We start from the raw sequence: 26,551 nt of genomic DNA, 5'->3' as shown, positions 1-26,551 counted from the left end.
CCTACTTTGAAAATCAGCTTCCTTTTTCATCTCCCACCATAAAGAAGAACCAAACGTAAGTCACTGCGAAAGCAGACTCCGGTAACGCAGCTCCCTCCTCCCATTTGAGAGTTCCCACCCACTCCCATGAGGAGGCTGCCTTCAGAGCTTTGGCACATGCCGGTGACATCTTACCCTGTGTTTGTCCTCTCCTGCACTGTCATTGCTGGTATCATCTGATTTTTATCCAAACCAACATAGTCATGCACCTCCACGCACATCCAGCCCAGCCCCTTAAGGCAGACAATGCCACCTCAAAAGATTGAGGAGCCACTCACCTTTAGCAAAGATGAGGAAGAAGAACTCACCTCAATCTTCCTGCCATGATGAGGCTGGAGGATTTGGCATTCCTCGGGGGCATGCCAAGATTGTTTCTCAAAGTCCCCAGACCACTAGCCCCTTCAAATGGGCACATAAGGCTGCCCAGGTAATTTCTGAGCACTAATAGACCTTCCCTTTGGTGTGTTCAAGATGAGTCACCCAGAACAAAGCAGAATCACTGGTCCCTAGATATCTCAACCATGTGGCAAGACCATGTGACTTTGCCTTATGGTTGTGTGGAAACTGCTTAGAAATCAAAAGGAATCAAGCTGCAGGTAACATGGCCATCATCTGACACTGAACTTTACACGTAGTCCTTTTGTACTCTGTACTTTACAAATCTCACTGGCCTGGAATGGGGAAAGAATAAGCCAGAGGAAGTCAAGCTATTCCCAGGCTGGGGAGGTGGTGGCAGGACCCAGCCTAAGGATCTTGGAGTTGGTGTGGGAGATAGGAATTGGAGACTCAGGTGGGAAGAACCTTATGGGAGCTGCTCAACACTGGGCAGAAACAGAAAACAGAGGACAGATATCAAAGCCCACACCATGGTACACACCCTAGGTGTAATGGCCTTGTGCCTCTTTCTGCGCCTGCAGACACATCCTCTGCCTGCAGACACACCCTCCCTGCACTGGCCTGGGGTACCCACCATCTGTCATTCTCAGGCTGGCCACATGGGAAGGACTAATATGAGACCTCCTGGGCTTTGCCTCAATTATGTGCTCAGGCACAAATAGGAGTCCCCAGGAAGAGTAAAACAAGATACACAAGGAATTGTTTCAGAACCCCTTGAAAATCCCATCACTTCTTCCTGCTCTCATTGTTGTCTGCTCCCTTGCTGACAGGCACAGTTCTCCCAAGTCACTGGCCCCAGACTATTTGCACCTGGGACCTGGACCATGACCAAAGGACAGAGCTTCCTGGTGCATAAGATACATTTGGGATTCCACAGAAAGTGACCAAACTGGTCTTGGGCTTTGAACTAAGGAAGACTCCCTCTTTCCCTCACTTCTAGACACTTCAGAATGCAGTGGAGATTATCCTAGAGGCGCTAGAAAGTCCAAAGCAACCTGCCATGTACATCTAGTGTCACCTACCTTGATGAGTATAGATGCTGTGGTAAAAGCAGAAGATCCCTGGGAACTAGAAACTGTGGCTGAGTCCTGAAAGTAAAAGTGTTAGTTGTTCAGTTGGGTCCAACTCTTTGCAACTCCACAGACTGTAGCCCACTAGGCTCCTCTGTCCATGGAATTCTTCAGGCAAGAATACTGGAATGGGTTGCCATTTTCTTCTCTAGGGGATCTTCCCCACCCAGGGGTCAAACCTGCGTCTCTTACATCTCCTGCATTGGCAGGTGGGTTCTTTACCATTATCTCCACCTGGGCAGCCCATCCATATTGTAGTCGTTGCCAGAGGCTGAGAGGAGAAGAGAATTAAGAGTGACTCTTTAATAGATACACAGAATCTCTCGGGGTGATGAAAATTTCTGGAGTTAGATAGTGGTGATAGTCATACAACCAAAAGCCACTGAATTGTTCACCTTCAGTTCAGTTCAGTCGCTCAGTCGTGTTCGACTCTTTGCGACCCCATGAATCACAGCATGCCAGACCTCCCTGTCCATCACCAACTCCCAGAGTTTACTCAAACTCATGTCCATCGAGTTAGTGATGCCATCCAGCCATCTCATCCTCTGTTGTCCCCTTCTCCTCCTGCCCCCAATCCCTCCCAGCATCAGAGTCTTTTCCAATGAGTCAACTCTTTGCATGAAGTGGCCAAAGTATTGGAGTTTCAGCCTCAGCATCATTCCTTCCAAAGAAATCCCAGGTCTGATCTCCTTTAGAATGGACTAGTTGGATCTCCTTGCAGTCCAAGGGACTCTCAAGAGTCTTCTCCAACACCACAGTTCAAAAGCATCAATTCTTCAGCACTCAGCTTTCTTCACAGTCCAACTCTCGCATCCATACATGACCTTAAAATGGTCCAAATGATGAATTTTACATGATATAAATTTTGCCTTAATAAAAAAGGAAAAATAAGCCATTTACAAAACTTCACCAATCCTCTGACTCCATTCACTTAGAGCCCTGAGGAGTGACAGGTGACATTAATAATTTAATTCATGCCAGGATGTTAACAGCTAATAGCATTTCACTGTAGCCCTCTGAGAAACCATTTGTTTGTAAAGTCATTATTATGATGCTCCCACTAGCCCATCCCATGTCTATCTCAGACCTTCCTAATACCTCCCTGCATCATTTCCCCCACAAAACCCAGATGTAGCCCTGGAATTCTACTCGATAGTGTTCCATGCAAGCAGCCTCTGTCATGATTTCAGCTGGACTATGAGGTGACATCTATGTAACTGCCAATTCATCCTAGATTTGGCCAAATAGCTCTACCCTATTTTTCTGATAATCAGTCAGACATAAAGTCCTGATTTCTAATTTAGAAATTATAGTATTTCTCTTTTCACATGGAAGTTTCAGGAGTCAACTGGAGAGAGATTGTAGAATGGATGGTAGGGAGACTTGCCTCATCCTTCAGCTCTATATTAAATGGCCCAATGCCAACTCTGCCTATCGGCAAGGCCATTCGGCACATGGCTTCAGTGTGCTTTCTCTGAATTCCTCAAGAGCCGCTTTCCACCAGGGATCTAGGCCAGGACCCTCAAGTGTGCGGATTTGAGTGAGGATGTGCTGATGTATGTTTGGAGGAGACAAAAGGAGCCACAAGAAACTGATGAGTTGGCTCAGAAAACTGGCAAGGCAGGGAAGGAAGGAGAAATGAAGAAATAAAAGAAAATTGAAGGCAGGAGGGATCTGACTGGTGCAGGGCCCTCAGAACCTGGACTGTTGGCGTTGCTTAGAAAAGTCGACTTGGATGAAAAGATCCAGTGCTCACCATCAGATGCCAAGTGCAATTTTGTATTAATACCAAGGACCCTCTCTTGAGACATAGGCAATACACTGCAGCTAAGGGCTGCCAAGGAGGCTGGACTGGACCAGGAATCAGCAAAAGGGTGAAACAAGGCAACGTATGTGGGTGTGTGTCTGTGGCACTTACGCTAATAAAACCATGACTTTTCTCCTCCAAAACCTGCATTGTTCTGACGGGAATATCCCACAGCCTAAATTACAAGCCCACAAATAGAGCCATGGCCAAGGACAGCACCCAGAGTTTATCATGATGTGCTTGTTCACAAAGCCACAAAGAAGGCTTCCTCTGCTGTTACACCAAGTGCCAAGAACCAACCACCCTTAGCAGCACGTGGCTAATCAGAGGAAAAACAGTTCCTCCATCGGGTCCTCCTCCCATCCCCTCAACTGTCATCCACTCTGGACATTGTTCTCTATGCTAACCCTGTTTCTTGTCAGGTGGGAAGTGGAGTTTTTTCTCTCACTAGATGGTGGTATAGAGTGTTCAGGAAGCTTTGTTTAAAGCAAGATGCCTGGCAATTTTACTTCCCTTGTCTCAATTCCTTTTTTTACATAAATACAATAAGAAATGGGTTTCCCAGGTGGCGCTAGTGGTAAACAACCTGCCTGCCAATGTAGGACATGCAAGAGGCACAGGGGGATCAGTCAGTAAAGACTCTGCCTGCAGTGAAGGAGACCCACGTTCAATCTCTGGGTTGGGAAGATCCCCTAGAGAAAGAAACGGCAGTATTCTTATCTGGAAAATTCCATGGACAGAGAAGGAGCCTGGTGGGCTACAGTCCATGGAGTCACAACAGTTGGACATGACTTAGTGACTAAACCACCATCAGTTCAGTTCAGTTCGTCGCTCAGTCATGTCCGACTCTTTAAGACCCCATGAATCGCAGCACGCCAGGCCTCCCTGTCCATCACCAACCCCCGGAGTTCACTCAGACTCCTGTCCATTGAGTCAGTGATGCCATCCAGCCATCTCATCCTCTGTCGTCCCCTTCTCCTCCTGACCCCAATCCCTCCCAGCATCAGGGTCTTTTCCAATGAGTCAACTCTTCGCATGAGGTGGCCAAAGTACTGGAGTTTCAGCTTTAGCATCATTCCTTCCAAAGAAATCCCAGGGCTGATCTCCTTTAGAATGGACTGGTTGGATCTCCTTGCAGTCCAAGGGACTCTCAAGAGTCTACTCCAACACCACAGTTCAAAAGCATCAATTCTTCAGCACTCAGCTTTCTTCACAGTCCAACTCTCACATCCATACATGACCACTGGAAAAACCATAGCCTTGACTAGACAGACCTTTGTTGGCAAAGTAATGTCTCTGCTTTTCAATATGCTATCTAGGTTGGTCATAACTTTTCTTCCAAGGAGTAAGCGTCTTTTAATTTCATGGCTACGGTCACCTTCTGCAGTGATTTTGGAGCCCCCAAAAATAAAGTCTGACACTGTTTCCACCGTTTCCCCATCTATTTCCCATGAAGTGATGGGACCAGATGTCATGATCTTCGTTTTCTGAATGTTGAGTTTTAAGCCAACTATTTCACTCTCCTCTTTCACCTTCATCAAGAGGCTTTTTAGTTCCTCTTCACTTTCTGCCATAAGGGTGGTGTCATCTGCATATCTGAGGTTATTGATATTTCTCCCGGCAATCTTGATTCCAGCTGTGCTTCTTCCAGTCCAGCATTTCTCATGGTGTACTCTGCATATAAGTTAAATAAGCAGGGTGACAAATAGGAAAAGGTATTCCTTTTCCTATTTGGAACCAGTCTGTTGTTCCATGTCCAGGTCTAACTGTTGCTTCCTGACCTGCATACAAATTTCTCAAGAGGCAGGTCAGGTGGTCTGGTATTCCCATCTCTTTCCGAATTTTCTACAGTTTATTGTGATCCACACAGCCAAAGGCTTTGGCATAGTCAATAAAGCAGAAAGAGATGTTTTTCTGGAAATCTCTTGCTTTTTCAATGATCCAGCAGATGTTGGCAATTTGGTTTCTGGTTCCTTTGCCTTTTCTAAAACCAGCTTGAACATCAGGAAGTTCACGGTTCATGTATTGCTGAAGCCTGGCTTGGAGAATTTTGAGCATTACTTTACTAGCGTGTGAGATGAGTGCAATTGTGTGGTAGTTTGAGCATTCTTTGGCATTGCCTTTCTTTGGGATTGGAATGAAAACTGACCTTTTCCAGTCCTGTGGCCACTGCTGAGTTTCCCAAATTTGCTGGCATATTGAGGGCAGCACTTTCACAGCATCATCTTTCAGGATTTGAAATAGCTCAACTGGAATTCCATCACCTCCACTACCTTTGTTCATAGTGATGCTTTCTAAGGCCCACTTGACTTCACATTCCAGGATATCTGGCTCTAGGTGAGTGATCACACCATTGTGATTATCTGGGTCATGAAGATCTTTTTTGTACAGTTCTTCTGTGTATTCTTGCCACCTCTTCTTAATATCTTCTGCTTCTGTTAGGTCCATACTCACAGAAAACCAGTCAATCTAATCACACTAGGACCACAGCCTTGTCTAACTCAATGAAACTAAGCCAAGCCCGTGGGGCCACCCAAGATGGGCGGGTCATGGTGGAGAGGTCTGACAGAATGTGGTCCACTGGAGAAGGGAACGGCAAACCACTTCAGTATTCTTGCCTTGAGAACCCCATGAACTGTATGAAATCACCATACACATACATTAAGAGAAATAAAGTAACCAAAGTGTGTATTAACCATTTAATCAGAATATAGTTTTACAGGTAACTGCTAAAGGAATGTTAAAATTTCTTTTTGTTTAAATTTTATTAAAAAAAATATTGAAGGGGTATGTGCAGGACATATCCTAGACCCTAGGAGGGTATAAGGCTGTCCAGACAAGGCCCCTGCACTCTGAGAGATAACACCCCACTGGGGGAGACAAAGTATATGCAATGCAGTCTGATAACTTAGCAGTGTGTGTATGCGTTATTGCTCAGTTGTGTCCGACTCTTTGCGACCCCGTGGACTGTAGCCCACCAGCCTCCTCTGTCCATGGAATTCTCCAGGCAACAATACTGGAGTGGATTGCCATTCCCTTCTTCAGGTGATCTTCCTGACCCATGGATCAAACCTGGGTCTCCCATACTGCAGGCAGATTCTTTACCATCTGAGCCACCAGGGAAGACCTGGTGAGCTATAAATAAATAAATATAGCAGTGTGTACACGTCAAAAATAAATAATTTTTTTAAAAAAGAAACAGCACTCATAGATTATCCAACCCATCGTCGAAAATGACTCCTAAATTATTCTTAATCTCAAGAGTGAAAAGGAGACAGTGAAAGGTTTCCCTTAACACAGACAGGTTCGGAGAAGAAAATGGAGGCAAGAGAAGACTCAGGAAAGGTAGACATGAGTTGCCAGTGGCTCCTTCCCTATGAGTCTCAAATGCAGAATAGAGGCAGTCCCCAGACAAAGCATTACTGAAGCCTGGACAGTCACCAAGACAGACCATCAGAGCAGACTTCATCTTCCCTGGGCCCTCAGCTTTTCCTGAACTTAGATGTTAGCCAAGCACGCCCCTTCTTAAATCAATCAAGCCATCCTTTGTTCTTTCTACGATGTCTTTCCTGGCTATCTAGCTATCCCTATCACTATCGCAACCTACTCTGGAGCAAACGCTTTTGATAGAGTGTAGCTTTGTCTCAGAGTCCTGGGGATTGGCTATCTACATAGTATATAATATATAATCTATAAAGATATTTGCTTGAAAAAATTGGTAGAAGTAATTGATACATGTGTTACATTCTAAAAACCATTTATTAAGCCACAGAAACAATCAATACATTTTAAAAAGTAGAAATGCCAAAGACCAGATCAAAGAAAAAGAGTTATTCTAGAATAATTCTGTTAAATGATTCCCCGGTAATGACTTAAGATCATCTCTTTCTCTTCTCAGTTCAGTTCAGTTGCTCAGTCGTATACGACTCTTTGCGACCCCATGAATCACAGCACGCCAGGCCTCCCTGTCCATCACCAGCTCCCGGAGTCTACTCAAACTCACGTCCATCGAGTTAGTGATACCATCCAGCCATCTCATCCTCTGTCGTTCCCTTCTCCTCCTGCCCCCAATTCCTCCCAGCATCAGGGTCTTTTCCAATGAGTCAACTCTTCACATGAGGTAGCCAAAGTATTGGAGTTTCAGCCTCAGCATCAGTCCTTCCAAAGAACACCCAGGACTGATCTCCTTTAGGATGGACTGGTTGGATCTCCTTGCAGTCCAAGGGACTCTCAAGAGTCTTCTCCAACACCACACTTCAAAGACATCAATTCTTCGGCACTCAGCTTTCTTCACAGTCCAACTCTCACATCCATACATGACCACTGGAAAAACCATAGCCTTGACTAGACAGACCTTTGTTGGCAAAGTAATGTCTCTGCTTTTTAATATGCTGTCTAGGTTGGTCATAACTTTCCTTCCAAGGGTAAGTGTCTTTTAATTTCATGGCTACAGTCACCATCTGCAGTGATTTTGGAGCCCCAAAAAATAAAGTCTGACACTATTTCCACTGTTTCCCCATCTATTTCCCATGAAGTGATGGGACCAGACGCCATGATCTTCGTTTTCTGAATGTTGAGCTTTAAGCCAACTTTTTCACTCTCCACTTTCACTTTCATCAAGAGGCTTTTGAGTTCCTCTTCACTTTCTGCCATAAGGGTGGTGTCATCTGCATATCTGAGGTTATTGATATTTCTCCCTGCAATCTTGATTCCAGCTTGTGCTTCCTCCAGCCCAGCGTTTCTCATGATGTACTCTGCATATAAGTTAAATAAGCAGGGTGACAGTATACAGCCTTGATGTACTCCTTTTCCTATTTGGAACCAGTCTGTTGTGCCATGTCCAGGTCTAACTGTTGCTTCCTGACCTGCATACAGGTTTCTCAAGAGGCAGGTCAGGTGGTCTGGTATTCCCATCTCTTTCAGAATGTCCCACAGTTTAGAGGTGCACAAATCATTCTATTAATATCTTGTCTTAAGAATATTTCCTATCATGCAGTACTTCGCAAAATCTATCCTCTTGCTCCTTTGAATATCAGAAATGAATTTTCATGCCTTTTCTGTTTTCCCCTTTCACTGCCCGAGATTCAGCAATATTGTTTGCAAGGTCTCTGTGAATCTTCCAGGTGGGAAGACTCATTCCAAACAATGAAAGCTTCCTTTACACATTCTGGCACCCCATTCTTGTTCACCACTGTTTTGCTCCACCAAATCAAAGAAGACAGGCAAACATTATGAACATTGGGGCTTCATTTTGTTATCCACCAAAATTCTCCCCATGGCCTTGGTCTGTAGTTTATTTTCACTTAATACTTTGAAAAATAGAGTTCTTTTCTAAGTTTTTCAATCAAAGTATAACCTATGCACTTAAATGTGCATATATAACATGTAGAGCTAGATAAATTTTTACGCATGTGTTCATTCCTGTAACCACTGTCCACATCAAGATACTGAATATTTCCAGCCCCTCAGAAGGCTCTTTCATGTCCCTTCCCTAAAAAGACTGCCTCTAGGGTGACCAACCATCTGATTTTCTTGACACTAGACTTGCTTCAGCCCTGAAAGTCTCACATTCTGTGAAACCCCTCAGTTCCAGGAAAAATGGAACAGTCAGTCACCCCACCCATCCCTTCCCAACAGTAACCATTCTGAACTAAATCACCATAAATCAGTTTTACCTGGTTTTGAACTTCATTTAAATGGAATCACACAGTACATCCTCAACATGTTGTCAAGCTATTTAACCATAGTGTTGCATGAATCAGTAGCTTGTTTTTCATTGCAGTAGACTAGTCCATTGTATGATGAAGTCAGTTTATTCATTCTAATGTTGATGAACATCTGTGTTGTATTTAGTTTGGGTTATTGTACATTAAAACTTCTGCAAACATTCTTATCTATGTCAGTTGGTGAACACAAGCATACAGAAAGGATATTTTGGGGTTATATTGTGTACCTATGGACAGATTTAGTCAATGCTGCCCAACAGTTTCCAAAGTAGTTGTACTGATTTCTTCCTATAAGCAATGGAAGACAGAATTCCATGTTCCACATCTTCATCACACTTGATATTGTTAGTTTTTCATTTTAGTCATCTTGGTGAGTGTCTACCAATATCTCATTGTGTGAGCTGAATTTGTATTTTTCTCATAACTTACAATATAAAGATCCTTTTCATATACCTATCGGCTACTCTGGTTTCATCTTTTGTAAAGTGTTGGCATATGTTGTTTGTCCATTTTTTATTGGGTTGTCTGTCTCATTGCGAAAGTTACATTTATATTCTGGATACAAGACTTTTTGTTGGATATATGTATTACAAATATCCTCTCCCAGTCCATAGCTTGCCTTTTCACTGTCCTAATGGTACCTTTTGATAAATTGATATTCTTAATTTAAATGAAGTCCAGTTTATTAATTATTTTAAATGTCCTAATTGTCCTATGGCCACAAAGGTATTCCCCCATTTACTTCTGAAGTTTTCATATATTGTCTCTCATACATAGCTCACTAATTTTATGTTCTGCTTTGCCCAGTTTGGGGTTAAATCCAGTCAGTAACTTCGTAATTTCAGATACTGTATCTTGTATTTCTAAACACCCATTTAACTTTTTTTCATAGATTCCAATTCTCTATTGAAATTCTCTCCCTTTCATTATTTTTGTCTCTCTTTTCCTCTATTTTCTTGAAATCTTAATCATAGTTACTTTGACTTCTATACTTGCTAACTTTAATATCTGGATTATCTCTAGTTCTACTTCTTTTTCTACTTCTAGTTCTCTGCTTTTATTGGTTGTTTTCTTTTTTCTTTATTTTGTTTTATTTTAAACTGTGATGGGTCTTCATGGCTGCATGGGCTTTTTTCTAGTTGCGGCAAATGGGAGCTCCTCTTTGTTGTGGTGCACAGGCTTCTCCTTGCGGTGGATTCTCTTGTTGCAGAGCACAGGCTCTAGGCATTCGGGCTTCAGTAGCTGCAGCGTGTGGGCTCAGTAGTTGTAGCTCGAGGGCTTGAGAGTTGGTCTGTGGCATGTGGGATCTTCTCAGACCAGGGATTGAACTCATGTCGCTTGCATTGCAAGGCAGATTCTTAACCACTAGACCACCAGGGAAGCCCCTTTTTTTCTTGGTTATCGGGGAAAGGCTACCCACTCCAGTATTCTGGCCTAGCGAATTCCATGGACTGTATAATCCATGGGGTCACAAAGAGTTGGACATGACTGAGTGACTTACCAGAGAAGGCAATGGCACCACACTCCAGTACTCTTGCCTGGAAAATCCCATGGATGGAGGAGCCTGGAAAGCTGCAGTCCATGGGGTCTCTAAGAGTCGGACACAACTGAGCGACTTCACTTTCACTTTTCACTTTCATGTATTGGAGAAGGAAATGGCAACCCACTCCAGTGTTCTTGCCTGGAGAATCCCAGGGATGGGGAAGCCTGGTGGGCTGCCATCTATGGGGTTGCACAGAGTCGGACACGACTGAAGTAACTTAGCAGCAGCAGCAGCAGCAGAGTGACTTACACTTTCACCATTGGAATGGGATGGAGGGGAACAGGGTACTGGTGTGTTTATTACTCTTAAATCTAATAGAAGTGAAGTATATAATAACTGTAATACAGTGAAGTAAGTGTTCTTTTAGGGTAATTTTTCATTATATGCTGAATTTTAAGGATAACACATGGAAGAGGCTCTAAATTATGTTACCTTCTCCTAAAGATTACTGAGCTTTGTTCTAGCAGCCAATGAAATTGATCACCTAAATCCAGGGTTTCCCAATCTTGTCACTATTGACTCTTGAGGCTGGATCATTCTTTGTTGGGAGGATAGGGTGGGGGCTGTTCCGTACATTGTAAGATGTTTAGCAACATCCACAGCCCTCACCTGCTTGGTACCAGTAGCATCATAACTCCCAGAGGTGACAATCCAAATTGTTTCCAGATGTAGTCAAATGTCCCCTGGGGAACAAAACTGCCCCTGTGGACCTAACAGAAGCAGAAGATATTAAGAAGAGATGGCAAGAATACACAGAAGAACTGTACAAAAAAGATCTTCATGACCCAGATAATCATGATGGTGTGATCACTGACCTAGAGCCAGATATCCTGGAATGTGAAGTCAAGTGGGCCTTAGAAAGCATCACTACAAACAAAGCTAGTGGAGGTGATGAAATTCCAGTTGAGCTATTCCAAATCCTGAAAGATGATGCTGTGAAAGTGCTGTACTCAATATGCCAGCAAATCTGGAAAACTCAGCAGTGGCCACAGGACTGGAAAAGGTCATTTTCATTTCAATCCCAAAGAAAGGCAATGCCAAAGATTGCTCAAACTACCACACAATTGCACTCATCTCACACGCTAGTAAAGTAATGCTTAAAATTCTCCAAGCCAGGCTTCAGCAATACGTGAACCGTGAACTTCCTGATGTTCAAGCTGGTTTTAGAAAAGGCAGAGGAACCAGAGATCAAATTGCCAACATCCACTGGATCATGGAAAAAGCAAGAGAGTTCCAGAAAAACATCTATTTCTGCTTTATTGACTATGCCAAAGCCTTTGACTGTGTGGATCACAATAAACTGTGGAAAATTCTGAAACAGATGAGAATACCAGACCACCTGACCTGCCTCTCGAGAAATTTGTATGCAGGTCAGGAAGCAACAGTTAGACCTGGACATGGAACAACAGACTGGTTCCAAATAGGAAAAGGAGTTCGTCAAGGGTGTATATTGTCACCCTGTTTATTTAACTTATATGCAGAGTACATCATGAGAAACACTGGACTGGAAGAAACACAAGCTGGAATCAAGATTGCAGGGAGAAATATCAATAACCTCACATATGCAGATGACACCACCCATATGGCAGAAAGTGAAGAGGAACTCAAAAGCCTCTTGATGAAAGTGAAAGTGGAGAGTGAAAAAGTTGGCTTAAAGCTCAACATTCAGAAAACGAAGATCATGGCGTCTGGTCCCATCACTTCATGAGAAATAGATGGGGAAACAGTGGAAATAGTGTCAGACTTTATTTTTCTGGGCTCCAAAATCACTACAGGTGGTGACTGCAGCCATGAAATTAAAAGACGCTTACTCCTTGGAAGGAAAGTTATGACCAACCTAGATAGCATATTGAAAAGCAGAGACATTACTTTACCAACAAAGGTTTGTCTAGTCAAAGCTGTGGTTTTTCCAGTGGTCATGTATGGATGCGAGAGTTGGACTGTGAAGAAGGCTGAGCGCCGAAGAATTGATGCTTTTGAACTGTGGTGTTGGAGTAGACTCTTGAGAATCCCTTGGACTGCAAGGAGATCCAACCAGTCCATTCTGAAGGAGATCAGCCCTGGGATTTCTTTGGAAGGAATGATGCTAAAGCTGAAACTCCAGTACTTTGGCCACCTCATGCGAAGAGTTGACTCATTGGAAAAGACTTTGATGCTGGGAGGGATTGGGGGCAAGAGGAGAAGGGGACGACAGAGGATGAGATGGCTGGATGGCATCACTGACTCGATGGATGTGAGTCTGAGTGGACTCCGGAAGTTGGTGATGGACAGGGAGGCCTGGCGTGCTGCGATTCATGGGGTCTTAAAGAGTCAGACACGACTGAGCGACTGATCTGATCTGATCTGATCTGAGTCAAGAACTGCTGCCTTAATTCTGTTGAGATTGGGTTTGGGACTTTGTTACTGCAGGTCTCTTTCAGTTTTGTCCTTACTCCTAGGACATAGTCCTTGCTGATAGAACATGAGCCTTACTACTAGAATGTGGACTTTTTGAGGTCCAGTCAAAAGCCCAGGGTGCCCACTGAGAAGTCTAGCCCAAACCGTCACCTCTCCAGCACGATGTGGCCTCTAAACTCTGCTCAGTGATACAGCCATCTAATGTGGCCCTAGAGTCCCACCCTGCTCCTACGCAGTTTAGGAGTTGGCCAAAGATCTGAAGGAAAACTTTCACATACTTTTTAGGTGCTCCTTCTCTGTGACTTTTCCTGTATAGGACCTTGCCCCCCAGATTCTAGCTACTCAAGTAGCCTCAAATCCTGCTCTCTGATTCTTCTACCTAGCAGGACCCTGTAGTGCAGCTTGGAAAGTGTCCTCAGGGGAAAACAGAGAGAGATATGGGGCTCAGCTCATATGCATCCTTTCTCTCAAGGATCACTGCCTTATGTTGGTCATGGTCCAATGCCCACAGTTGTCTTACATATTTTGTCCAGGTGTTAGAGCTATTTCCATCACAAGGGTAAGCCTGATACCACTTACTCTGTCATGACCAGAACCAGAAATCTCAAAATTTCCTCCAGGAGAGGAAAAAGCTAGTGCTGTTGCATTCATATATCCAAATCCAAATATAACTATGAAAACCATCTTCCTTTCTTTTGAAAATCTCACCTTATTCTAAAAACCTTTGGCATTTTGGATACTATTTCAAGGCTGAAGAAAGCCTGGGGAATACCTGTGGCTTTCAGCCCAGCACATGTGAAAGGAATCAAGCCTGTCATGGGAGCCAGTGGAGAATCTGACTTAATAACACAGTTATAGCAGACCAGACGGAGAAGGCAATGGCACCCCACTCCAGTACTCTTGCCTGGAAAATCCCATGGATGGAGGAGCCTGGTGGGCTGCAGTCCATGGGGTCGCTAAGAGTCAGACACGACTGAGCGACTTCACTTTCACTTTTCACTTTCATGCATTGGAGAAGGAAATGGCAACCCACTCCAGTTTTCTTGCCTGGAGAATCTCAGGGATGGGGGAGCCTGATAGGCTGCCGTCTGTGGGGTCGCACAGAGTCGGACACGACTGAAGTGACTTAGCAGCAGCAGCAGCAGACCAGAAAAGCACTTTCTATAGAATACATGGCATTGGGTTTTTTCTCTTTTCTTTCTTTTTCTTTCCTTCCTTATTTCCTCCTTTCCTCCCCCACCCCTTCTTTCTCTCTTTCGTTCTGTTTTTTCCTCTTCAACCAGACAGAGGGCCACTTGAGGGCAGGGACTGCATCTTATTCATCAATGTCTTCCCTCACACATGTCTGACATGGAGTAGACACTTCATAAATCTTTGGGAAACGAAGGAGTGATCAAATGAGTGAATGAACAAGCCATCATTATTCATGGCTTCAGGGTGACTCTCAATCCACACCTGTACTAACTCCCCAGTCGATCAACTCTGAAGGCCATCAGATTTCAGAGTCTCGGAAAGCCAAGTCTTTCCCCAAGAGAGCATCTTTCCTGGCATGACTCAGGTGTTAACAAGCCTGAAAATCCCATGGTTCCTACTCCTTGGAATATGACTCTTGATACCAAAAATGTCTACCAAATTTGGGTGAGGAGGGATGGTGACACAGTTATCTATTAGCTTCCCTAGGATTTGATCTCTCCATAGTTATCTTGGAAGAGAGACAGCTGAGGCACTTTGACCCAAAGCATAAAAGGGAGAAATAGATGGTTGGCCTCTTGCAGAGGAGGAGGAATGATCCCTCCAGAGGCTTGTCTGATAGGCTGGCCCAAGCACTTCTGAGGACAGCACCTCAAAGAAAAGGTAATATACCACATACATTTAGGATAGTTGGGGTCCAGTGAAATACTTCAGTCAGGTTGAAGAAAAGTCACCAAGAGAGAAGCAAAGAAGCCAAGGGTGATGTGGTGCCTTTGGAATGTATCAATGTGACCAAGCAAAAGTCATTCAGTCATGCCCCACTCTTTGAGACTCCATGGTCTGTCCATGGGATTCTCCAGGCAAGAATACTGGAGTGGGTTACCATTCCCTTCTCCAGGGGATCTTCCTGACCCAAGGATCAAACCCAGGTCTCCTGCATTGCAGGCAGATTCTTTACCATCTGAGCCACCAGGCAAGCCCTATAAGCTGAACTACATTTCCCAGAGATCTCTTCTCTCATGTTTCCGGTTAGAGTAGACTACAGAGATTCTATTAGGAGTTTGAGAGAGTGGAAGGGCAATAGTGGCCATTCTGTGGCTCACACACATTGTTGTCCCGGCTCCCCTCACTGGGGTGAGGCAGCAGCCAGGCCTGCAGCTCTGCTTTCTCTTGGTTCCTCCTTCAGCTTCTCTGACTCTAGGGTAGGGTTAGCTCCACACCAAAGGGCCCCAGCTTCTGCAGGTCTCGACACTATCAAACTCAAGGGCAATAAGAACTGACATGGGTTTCAGTTCATCCTCATGAGCTCCATCCATCTTGTGCTTATGGATTCAACCCTGTCCTTGATCTTCCCCCATTTTGCATCTGTCTTTCCTTCTCAAGTGCCCGCCTATGGACTTCAAGCTCCAGTATCATATAGGAGAACAGCTGCCTTACAGAGACTATTTAACCTTCTTGTACAATTCTGTAAGTTCAAATCCTGTTTTTTTTTTTTTTTTAAATCTAGTGATTCTGCTTCTCTGATTGAACTCTGACTGATATAGGTGGTACAACCTCAACAGAGGTATGTGCTAAGTCACTTCTGTCGTGTCCGACTCTTTGTGAACCCATGGACTGTAGCCCACCAGGCTCCTCTGTCCATGGGGATTCTCTAGGCATGAATACTGGAGTAGGTTGCCATTTCTTTCTCCAGGGGATCTTCCAAACCCAGGAATCAAACCTGCGTCTCTTACCTTTCCTGCATTGGCAGGCAGGTTCTTTAGCACTAGCACCACCTGGGAAGAGGTGAATCTTCCTGCAATGCAGGAGAACCCAGTTCGACTCCTGGGTCAGGAAGATTCCCTGGAGAAGGGATAGACGATCCATGCATATTCTTGGACTTTCCTGGTGGCTCAGATGATAAAGAATCTGCCTGCAATGTGGGAGACTTGGGTTCTATCCCTGGGTTAGGAAGATCACCTAGAGGAGGGCATGGCAACCTACTCCAGTATTCTTGCTTTGAGAATCCCCATGGACAGAGGAGCCTGGTAGGCTACAGTCCATGGGGTCACAAAGAGTCTGACACAGCTGAGTGACTAAGTGCACACACACACACACACACACACACACATACATACACACACCAGGACTTCCATTTCATTGAGTTTCTATTAACCTCTCCCCACTGGGAAGAGCAGCTGGGGCTAAAAACTAGCCTGGTAATCCCTCCTCCCAGGCAAGCTTGAGGCTTGTTTGAAGGTTTTCCTGATAATCAGAATTCTATCTGGGCTTCCTGAATCACTGGACCTTTGCATAGCAGAAGCCACTGAACTTCAGTGGAAATTTCTGCAAGTTTGCATGCACAAATGAGTTGTCAGAAGCACTTGGCTTCCTATATTTTGATTTAAAAAGAAAGAGAGAAACAACAAAAAAATAGCAACCTATAAAATGAAATGGCCTAGGGGAGAATTATGACCAACCTTGGCGTACATGAATCAAAATGACAAACCATGAAATAATGTGTTTTACTCTGTGTCAGCTGCCCTGCCTGTCCCAACTATCAGCTGAATTGCCTGCCACAATGATTATTTCATCTGCCACAGTGAAAATCTTGGAGCAGGCCTCAAAGACTTTAGTGGCAAAGCCTCTGGGACTCTGGAATGAAGGAAGATAGAGGATGAGGTGGGAAGAAAGAGATAGACTCTTATAAGAGGAAAAAGCTAGTTACCGCTTCCACCAGCAGGGTCACTCAAGGTGTTGACTACCTCATAGAAGAAGAGGCCATGATCACCACCAAGGGAGCCTCTGGCTGCCAAAGGTTTGACAGTAAGAGTCACAGTAAGGGACAGTAAGCAAGAGGAGGTAGCCCTGACCAGGGCAGATCTGCCAGAGAATAAATGAAGAGTGTCTGGGCAAAGCCATGAAAGTGAGAATAAGACGTAACTGTGGAAAGTGGCAAATGTCACAACCCATGATTATAGTATGTGTCAAGAGCAGTGGGTGGATGTAATGGTAGGTCTGGGGCAGGGGGGTGGGAGGCTACATTTTATTTTGTAAGACAGTGGTTCTCACACTTGAGCAAGCATCAGAATCCCCTGGAGGATTGGTTAACACTGGCATTGCTAGGTCCTAACCCCAGAGCTGCTGACTCAGCAGGTCTGGTACAGGATTTGAAAACTGGCATTTCTAAAGAAAAGTGATTTAAAGACAGTGGCTCTTTCCACGAATGGGACCTAAAAGTGGTATGCGGGGTGGATGGGCAAGGGAGTGAGGTCAGTGAGGCTGTGTGGCAGAAATAGGACAGGGCCCCCAGAACACAGCTGCTTGTGAAGAAAATAGGGAGGAGAGCCTGAGTTTCAATGCAAGAAAGCACTACCATCTGACCTGGAACTTAGGCCTGAGTTCAAATCCTGACTCCACCACTAAGTAGGGTTCCTCAGTGGAAGACATTCCTAGTCAGAAGCCTGCTAGGTGGGTGCTGACCTGAGAGGAGAATCGGCCAAGTGATCTTTAGTGGCCCGGCCACCTGCCCATGGGTTGCAGGAGGCCACGGGCTGTGCACCCTCTTCCCCCAACCACAAAGCCGACTCCCGACCCTTGGATTTCCTGTCTGAGTGCCCAGTGTAACCAATCCCTATGTCTGCTTGGCAACTCCAAATAGGGGACAAGATGATAACACTCATTCCCCAACCCTTCTCTCTGAAGTTCCTTCCATAGCTCCCTCACCAGGGTTTCTTGGGGTTCCCAACTGTTTTTTCCAAATTTAAAGACAGTCCTGGGTCAACCAAAGTCACAGCACGGAGTTCATTTGTTTGACCCTCCAAAGGCTACCTTGTTTCCTACTCAGAGATCCAACTTATTGTGAAATTTAGGGAAGGGGGATATTACCATTGACCCTGTTGATCTCTGGAAGTGATAACACTACCTTATGTTTACAAAGCACTCCACAGCGTGTAAAACAAAATGAGATGTTTATCATACTTTCAGGAAAGTCATATCAGTTATCTACAATGTCCAGACAGCCAGTTAGAGCCAGGCAATGGAGTCATGTGTCTGGACCATAAAGAAAGTTAAGTTGCTCAGTCATGTCCGACTCTTTGTGACCCCGTGGACTGTAGGCCACCAGGCTCCTCCATCCATGGGATTCTCCAAGCAAGAGTACTGGAGTGGGTTGCCATTTCCTTCTCCAGATAAAGAAAGCTGAGTGCCAAACAATTGATGCTTTTGAACTGTGGTGTTGGAGAAGAGTCTTGAGAGTCCCTTGGACTGCAAGGAGATCCAACCAGTAAATCCTAAAGGAAATCAACCCTGAATATTCATTGGAAGGACTGATGCTAAAGCTGAAGCTCCAATACTTTGGCCACCTGAGGAGCAGAACCGACTCATTAGAAAAGACCCTGATGCTGGAAAAGATTGAGGGCAGGAGGAGAAGCGGGTGACCAAGGACGAGATGGTTGGATGGCATCGCCAACTCAAGGGACATGAGTTTGAGCAAACTTCAGGAGATGGTGAAGAACAGGGAATCCTGGTGTGTTGCAGTTCATGGGGTGGCAAAGAATTGGACACGACTTAGCAACTGAACAACAACAACCATCATACCCTCATGAAAGATGAGGAAACAGCCTCAGAAAGGGAAAGAAATTTGCCTAAAGGCATACCCTTGGGCCAGCTAAGCCCAGGGGGAGCACAAGCTGGGGGAGAGTGTCAGTAATGCCTAACGCGGCTCCCGACAGGAGAGGTGACTGAGGTCACAAATAGACACAACATAATACATGTTGGAGATCACATTGACAATTGCACAACTTGACATGGTGAATCAAATACAGAAGAGATCAGCCATTAAGATAAAAAAGTCAAAAACAGCTCCAGATAGTCTAACTTGGAAGACTGGGAGAAGGGTCACTAACAGAAGTGAGAAAACTGGGAAAGGTCCTACCTTTGGGGTAAATAATAGCAAATAGTCATAGAGCCCTTCCCGTGTGTCAGACACTTTTCCCAAAGATTTGACCTTCCCAACACCCCGATGAGGTGGGTACCATAATTATTAGAGCAACCATACATTCAGGTTTGCCAGAGATAGTCCCAGCATATGCCAGCCGTCCTGATCAAATAACAAGTATCATCCCTTTCAACCTCAAAAATATCCAGGTTTAGAAGATAAGTCAAAGAGTCCCCTTAATTATTATCCCTCAGTTACACATGAGGAAACTAAGGCATAGATTATTTGAAGAAATTTTTCCAGGTCATGTGGTTGTTAAATGACAGAGCTGGCATTAGAGGTAACTTGCCTCTAAAAGACATGCTTGTAACTATTTTGTCATGTGCATGTGCTAAGTCGCTTCAGTCGTGTCCTGCTCTTTGCAACCCCGTGGACTGTAGCCCTCCAGGCTCCTCTGTCCATGGGATTCTCCAGGCAACAAGAATACTGGAGTGTGTTGCCATTCCCTTCTCCAGGGGATCTTCCCAAACCAGGGATTGAACCCACATCTCTTATGGCTCCTGAATTGGCAGGCAGGTTCTTTACCACTAGCACCACCTGGAAAGCCCCACTGCCTCTCAAAGTTGCTACTGAATCCAGTTTGTCACCTTTGCAGTTGGGTTGCCACCTATCCAGGCAAAGACCCCTACCCAGGCCAATGGATTCCAGGATGAAATGAGGGGGGAGCAGGCAGTGGCCTGGAGAGGTTAGATATGAAGAAGATCCACCAGGAGGCACTGCTAGAAGCAGGAGACAGGATAAAGCCACATAACCACCCAAGGGGGATCCCAGTAGGGAATCTGCATTACTCCTCTCCTGGGAATCCTCTCCATCGACTTAAACAGAACTTCTCAAACATTCCATCAGGGCTCAACCCAGAAACTCTGCGGAGTATCAAGAATCTAAACAAACAGAAACCCCACCCAAAGAAAGGATGTTGCAGAGCTAGAGGCTCTGTTTTATGCGGAAATGAGAGCTCTGTCAGAGACAGGCGTTCCTGTGCAAGGGAAATGTTTAATAGCCCTCGCCCCGCCCAACCAAGTCTGTTTAGTTTTTAATTTAATGTTGTTTTAACATCTAGTCATCCCTCCAAGGTATGTTATCCACTCTGAGGTGATCCAAGGTAAACTCCAGATTCTGGATTCATTCTTGGCTGACTCCCTGTCCTTGCTTCTACCTTTTGTGACTAGCTTTCCTTCAGGGACTAAACTGCAGGGAACCTAAATTGATCCATAACAGAGAGAAGCTTCTTGGGCGGGGGGCCAGGGGGAAGGGGCCTATTGTAAAGCTACCATAGCTTATGGATTTCAAAGCAAAACTGAAATGATTTGGGGACCATCTATTGTACAAAATTCCCTCCCTCCTCCAGTACCAATAATAGCGGCTGAGACAAGCTGTGTCATAAAGTAACATAAAACGTTGTTTTATGAGGACATTTTTGGATGCTTTAATAATCCGTATGGTTTCTCCAAGATAATCACTGTGGTGGCTAGCATTTGTAGAATGAAAAGTTAGCAAACCAAAAAACCTCACATCGAGTCTGTATTTCAGATTAAAAAAAAACAAAACAAAAACAAAACAAAAAAAACCAGGAAGCACTTTAATAAAAGGTGGGAGAAAAAAATCCATCTTCTGGAGTAGGAAAAGAACCATGAGCTGTTTCTCTCAATATCATAAACCAAACAGGGATTTTCATGGTTTTGAATACAATGCAGCTTGAAGAAATGTTCAAGCAACTTTTGGCTTAATTATCCACAACCAATACAGTTATTGAATTGTCATTGTTCTAATCAAGACAACTGATTAACTCTGATACATTATTAACCTAACCCTGCTTCACAAGCATATTTAACAACTAAATCATGTGAAAAGTGTTGAGTCGTGCAACCAGAAAGACAACTCACACGTTTATTAGCCCTAGAACTTTCTCTTCTCCCTGGGTGCTAGGAGCTTGACAAAAATAAATTCACTAAATGTAAAAACTCATTTGTTCAAGATTTCCCTCAGCTTTCCAAACTGAGCTGGCCAGAGAAACCTTACTGGAAAAGCCACCTTCAGATCTTTTTTTTCCCTGGCATCACTACATGTGTGTATTCCTACATACCCACACAGAACAATGGTGGCCTCTGTGATTTTTTTTTTTTTTTACTTTCACACTGTATACTTCCATAGTGTTTGAGTATCTCACAATGAACATGCTCGAGATGGCAAACTTGGAAATGTCTATCTTCTTGGTGCATGGAAAAAAGTACACAGGGCTGACCATTCTCTAGACAGCGTGGGCACCGCCTGTGTTCTGATCCACCCATGGGGAAGATGGTGGTAGCCCTTACCCTTGGAAAGAGTAAGGAGGGGAATAAAGTGATTGGAGTCAGCACATCTGATATCATCTTCAGATGTGTGCCATAATTTGCAAACATAATTTTTATTTGTCTTATTTTTACGTTCTTTAAAGCCTTAGGACCAAAGAACAGATCCTATCTGAGAAGCGAAAATCAGCTCTCATTTTAACATGAAGCTCTCCATTAGTCAGTTGTATGTGTCCTTGGAAAGAAGCTCAGATTCCTGAATTAAACTGTGCCTTTAGTTAGCACTGTGACCATAACTTGCTGACTTCCAATCTTAAAGGGAAGCCAACTTCTTGTCTTAGATTTTTCTTTCTAAAAGCAGCTAGTGTTCTTTCTTCTACACATTTATTTCCATCAGAACAAGTGTATTCGGTGGTGGTAAATTTTTGCCTTTTTCAAAAAAATAATATTGGCTATATTCCCTGTGGTGTATACAATGTACCCTTGTAGCTTTTTTTTTTAATTTTATTTTATTTTTAAACTTTACATAACTGTATTAGCTTTGCCAAATATCAAAATGAATCCGCCACAGGTATACATGTGTTCCCCATCCTGAACCCTCCTCCCTCCTCCCTCCCCATTCCATCCCTCTGGGTCGTCCCAGTGCACCAGCCCCAAGCATCCAGTATCGTGCATCGAACCTGGACTGGCAACTCGTTTCATACATGATATTTTACATGTTTCAATGCCATTCTCCCAAATCTTCCCACCCTCTCCCTCTCTCACAGAGTCCATAAGACTGTTCTATACATAAGTGTCTCTTTTGCTGTCTCGTACACAGGGTTATTGTTACCATCTTTCTAAATTGCACAATAGTTTGTACCCTCTTAATCCCCGACCCCTGTATTGCCGCTCCCTACTTCCCTTTCCCCACTGGTAACCACTAGTTTGCTCTCTCTATGTGTGTCTTTTTTCATATTCACTATTTTGTCATTTTTTTTTTTTTAGATTCCACATGTAAGTAACAAATCATATAGTATCTGTCTTTCTCTGACCAACTTATTTCACTTAGTATAATACTTCCCAGGTGGGAAGTATAAGCCCTTAGTATAAGGGCTTCCCAGGAGGCACTAGTGGTAAAGAATCCACCTGCCAATGCAGGAGATGCAAGAGACACAGGTTGTATCCCTGGGTCGGGAAGATCCCCTGGAGGAGGGCATGGCAACCCACTCCAGTATTCTTGCCTGGAGAATCCCATGGACAGAGGAGCCTAGGGGGCTGCAGTCCATAGGGTCACACAGAGTCAGACATGACTGAAGGGACTTAGCACACAATGCCCTCCAAGTTCCTCCATGTGGCTGCAAATGGTAAGATTTCATTCTTCTTTTATGGCTGAGTAGTATTACATTGTGTGTGTGTGTATATATATATACATACACCACTTTATCCATTCATCTGTTGATGGACACTTAGGTTGCTTTGTAAATCTTTGCTTTTCAAGTAGCATTTGCTTTGGAGAAACAGCTAAAAACCATCCAGAACCAAGTGAGATCATTAATATGGGAAATGAACTTGAGGATAATATGCACCCATAAGCACAATGGTCTTTAACAAGCTACTTCCCTTTCTTGTTCCTTACCTTGGTATTCTCATCTGAAAAATGGGAATATTTTACCAGATCCCTTGATAACACAGTCTACCATTTGCACTGGCCAGCACAAGGTGCAAAAATTAATGTTACTGCATTTCCAACAAATCCTTTAAGCTCTTTTCAAAATCAATCACTTTAAATTTCCAGGAGCATCACAGAGCAAGAGAGAACTAAAGGCTAAGAGTTCTTGTATGCCGGGATAATGTCTGTGTAAAGGCTTGCCCTATGGCCTGACACTTGGAACTTCCAGAAAGTATTACCCTCCTTTCCCGAACTGTGTCCCACCAACCATGGCTTGGAACTTAAGTCCTAGGGCAATTCTGGAAAGGTTATTGAAGGTCCACAGAACTTCTAAGTTGTGGTCTGCTTTGAGGAAACCCCTTCCTGCTCCCTTGACTCTCTTATCTCTGGCTCCTAGGGAGAACAACAAGCAGAACTCTTTTAACTTTTTAAGGACCTCCATCAGAGTCACAGAGTCATTTGTCTAACAATTTCGCTTTCATGCTTTTGTTCTGGTAAGAACCCTTTACATGAGGACACCGCTGATTGCTGGTGATTTTGTTGAGCAAACACAGGCAAGGATGTGGATTTAAGCCAACTGAAGGTCAAACAGCTCATTGGGGAAGTTATTTCTGGTGTACTCAGATTTCACTAGAAGCTTCAAAAGTGAAAGCAAATCTAGATTTCCTTCTCAGTTGCTATTGTTTCCGCAGAGAGCAAGTGCTTTTCCCTTGGCACCAGTGTATAATATGTGTGTGTATATAATATATATATGTAATGCATGTATTATATTATGATAGTATATTATACAAATATACAATATTAATAATTTGTTAACCAATATTAATACAGTATAAATTATTAATATAATAAATTTTATACAAAATAATTATATGTAATATAATTATATATGACATATATGATATATTTGTGCACACACACACATATATGTAAACAGATTTATTTTAAGAAATTGGCTTATGAGATTGAGGAGACTGGCAAGTCCAAAATCCAGAGGACGGGCCAGCAGGCTGGAGACCCTTGTGCAGGACCTGATATTATAGTCCACAAGTGGAATTTCTTCCTTTTCAGGGAAACCTTAGTTTTGCCCTTAAGGCCTTTCAACTTCTTGGATCAGGCCCATTCACATTATCAAATACAATCTCGCCTCCTTTAAGTCAACTGACTGTAGATGTTAACCTCCTGTACAAAGTTTCTTCACAGCAACACCTAGATTAGTGTTTGATTGAATAACTGGACACCACAGCCTAGCCAAGTTGACACATAAAACTGACCATCACAATGATATACCCGTTCTATTTCATTGACTGTTTTATAGACTGTTAGGGACTGTGGTAGAGAAGCTTGACAATCACTGAGTACCACCTTGCACTGAAGGTCCTGTAAAGTGACAAGGCAGCAGAGCAAAAGCCCGGTCACTATCACTGCACCATGAAGACCCTGACCTGCCAATGGCGCCAAACAGGAAATACAAGGATGAGGAAACTGGGTATGAGGAGGGAGGGGCAACGGAAGCTCAGGGTTTGGTTTTCTTTTTGTCTTTCACTGGAAGGTGATGTGTTAGCCCTGGTGCCCATGTATAGAGAATGGAGTAGTGACTTGGAACCTCCAAAGTAATGGGAAATCCAGAATGAGTCATTATTTTATTGGAAATGTTTAGTGTCCTACTTCTGTTTGCCATTGGCCAACGTCACTGTGGGCTTGCACATGGCCATCACACAACAAACAGAAGTTTACAGAGCCCCACTCTGTGAGTGGGGCCTTGGGAAGCAGCTGCCTCCACCTTTAAGGGAGACTGGGGTACCAGATGGTTTTAGAGTCTATTTTGGTGATAATTGTAGAAGTGGCCCTGAACCTTTTCAGCAAATATATCAATTATTTATTGCTGAATAACGACTCACTTCATAACTAGGGGCTTAAAACAACAACAATCATCAGTTTTCCTCATGAATATTCAATTTGGGTAGGGCTTGGTAGGAAAACTCCCGAGCCCCACACAGCATCAAATAGGATGCTCAATACAGCATTGGAGGAGCCATTCCCAACATGGCTCAGTCACTTGTCTGGCAAGTTGGGCTGGCGGTCAACTAGGTACTCAGCTGAATGAGGGCTACGGATCTTGCTTTTTCTCCAAGTAGCCTGGGTTTCTGTACAGCATGGTGGTTGGGTACAAGAGAGAGCCAAGTAGAAGTTGTATCTCCTTTTATGGCCAAGGCTCAGAAACCATATAGCATCACTCCCATAAACTTTCCAGTCACTGGAAGTGAGTCACCAAAGCCAGTCCGTACTCCAGGGGAGGAGAACTAGACTCCACCTGGATGGGAGGAGGCATGTCTAAGAGTTTGTGAACATGTTCTAAAATCATCTCCACAAACAATACCTCTGGTGTCCACCCTCATGTTGACTACTAACTCTGACACCTCCCTTTTCTTTGGCCTCCCTCTCCCACTCAGCCAATCACCAAGAGTTGTGGATTCTACTACCTACAAATACCTTCAAATCTTTTCATTCTCTCATCACACAACTGGACCACTGCACATTCTTAACCGACCTTGCTACCTCCATTCTTTTCTTCTATGATATTTAGGATTAGGTTCAGCTGCATGTGAGAAAAATCCAAGTAACAGTGGCTTAAACAAGATCAAAATATACATCTCTTTGACATAAAAGAAATGGATACATAGCTGTCCAGGGCAGATATAATGGCTCTGTGATTGTCAGACATCCAGCCTACTTTCATTTTGATGCTTCACAACCCTTAGCATGCCCTGGTCCAAGATGGCTGTACAAGCACCAGCCATCACTTCCACAGTCAGGCAAGGAAAAAGGAGTAAGGAAAAAATACGCCCACTCCCTTTAAGGGCCTTTCTCAAAAGTTTCTATTTATTGCACAATCCATCACCTGACTTCCCCTATGCATTAAAATTCCTCATTTATCCCCTTTCCCCCTCATATTCCTTTCTACTCTTTTTCTGGCAAAAATGAGCCTTTTCCTCTTTGTGACTCTATGAGTGTTCTACACAGTGGAAATCACCCCCATCCAGGACCTGGCTCCACTCTTGGTTTCTCTTGTCTTCTGCTCTTTTCTGGTGCTCTTTTTGTCAGTGGGGTGTGGGTAATAGAACATCCATGGGCTTTGGGGGACCTTTAACTATTTTGTTTTTTCCTTTTCATTTATAAAAACAATAAACATTCAATTTAGGAGAACCAAAAATCCCGCCTTCCCACCAAACACTACTAAGGGGCTTGTCTTCTGCTCCAAACCTTTTCTGTTTTTCTTTTTCTCTTGGTAATGCTTTTAAAAGCTAATGAATTTCTTTCCTCCAACCTTCCACCCTTTCCCACCCCTATAGGTTGTTACAGAGCCCCAGTTTGAGTTCCCTGAGTTATACAGCAAATTTCCACTGGCTATCTATTTTACATATGTTAGCATATATACTTCCATGCTATTCTCTCCATATACCT

The 26,551-nt window shown here is 43.9% G+C and overlaps 1 protein-coding gene across 3 annotated transcripts in view; it reads left to right on the top strand.

Moving 5' to 3' along the window:
• DIPK2B (divergent protein kinase domain 2B) overlaps positions 1–26,551 on the top strand; it is a 46,398-nt gene that overhangs the window by 7,864 nt on the left and 11,983 nt on the right. The window lies entirely within an intron of this gene.

The sequence above is a fragment of the Bubalus bubalis genome, chromosome X (assembly GCF_019923935.1).
Source record: "Bubalus bubalis isolate 160015118507 breed Murrah chromosome X, NDDB_SH_1, whole genome shotgun sequence".
In the NCBI taxonomy this organism is placed as follows: domain Eukaryota; kingdom Metazoa; phylum Chordata; class Mammalia; order Artiodactyla; family Bovidae; genus Bubalus; species Bubalus bubalis.
This window is presented reverse-complemented; position numbering and strand designations above follow the sequence as displayed.